Genomic DNA, 1,445 nt, shown 5'->3' with positions numbered 1-1,445 from the left:
TCTCTCTCTCTCTCTCTCTCTCGCTCTCTCTCTCTCTCTCTCTCTCTTTTTTTTTTATAAATGTATTTATTTAATAACACAAGGCACCTCAGTTTTCAGTCAAATGCGGAGTAAAATAGGGTTTGACCTTTAACCTGGGGGTGGAGCAATGCTTTCAAGAACCAAATCCACATGGGACACAGTGCTAGCTAGTGCTAAAAAAAATCTGTTTGCATGTACATGCATATCTGAAGAAGGGTTGTTGATTGTTTTGTATGCATCTGGGCAACTTTTCTAAGGTGAATAATGGTTAACCAATGCCTCTAAACTCTGGTCCTTGAGACTGATTGTTTAAGGCTTTCAGGTTTTTGCTATACCCAGCTGATCATTTAAATCGAGTGTGTTGGAGCAGAGATTGAGGTCTCATTTTGAGAGCATTGACTGGTGGGATGTATAACCAATCAAACCACACACTAATAGGAACTTGCACTTCACTTACAGGAAATTGGAACAAAAGGTTTTATGGGAGGAAGACATGCCATTGGACAGTTGCAGATCAGGGGTCAGTTAAGGACCACGTATGATATGTGAAGGTAGGAAATAGTGTGTGCATGCAAATTATGATGTGTGTACACGTGTGTGTGTGTGTGTGTGCTATTCGCTTGGAGAGAGCTTTGTGAAGGGAGATGTAAGGTACCAAGATGCAACGGTGCTGCAAAAGTCAGATGACAGAAATGTGATCTCCGCGTGTGATGTATGGCGTTCCACAGATTCAGATACACAGAAACATGTGCGATTGGACCTACGTGCTAACCCACGAGCATGAACACACACAGTTATTTGACTTATATTAAAATTAACTTGATACTTATTAAAAGAAAAAAAGGATAAACAGCTTTTTAACTCCTGTACACACAGAAAACCGTGACATTTTGGTACCCTTATAGGACATTGTTGCCCTGAGGAAGTGAACCAATTCCTGCTGAGTGGGGGTGGGTGGGGGACTAATTTATCGATTAGTCCCCAAAAAGTAGGTGAAAATATTTTTTTTTCTCCCAAAAAAAAAAATTCACCCATAGAAGGCTAAGTAAAATTGAACGTGTGACTGATCGCTGTATTTTTTATGACAGTCACATTGCTTTCTAACATTGTGTATCTATTACTAAACTATTCTGTAACTGCCAAAGAAAAAAATGTTCCTTCCTTCCTTACTTGAGTGTTCTTTATGTGTAATCATAAAAGCTGCCCACCACTCTACACTTTGATGAATGGAACACTGTTTTTTTGGGAAATAACCTAAGACCTGCTGACCCACACATTACCACACACACAGTACTCCCTCCTGGGCTAATCTCCTACACTGCTCCCCGACCCTCCAGCTCCGTCCTCGGGAGCCAGAGCTTGCCTTTGATCAACACACATTGTCAAAGAGCACTAGGTGACCTGTGTGTGTGTGTGTGTGTGTG

This window comes from Pundamilia nyererei, unplaced genomic scaffold (assembly GCF_000239375.1).
Source record: "Pundamilia nyererei isolate P.nyererei 1_Seehausen unplaced genomic scaffold, PunNye1.0 scaffold00003, whole genome shotgun sequence".
In the NCBI taxonomy this organism is placed as follows: domain Eukaryota; kingdom Metazoa; phylum Chordata; class Actinopteri; order Cichliformes; family Cichlidae; genus Pundamilia; species Pundamilia nyererei.
Note: the sequence above shows the minus strand (reverse complement) of the source record.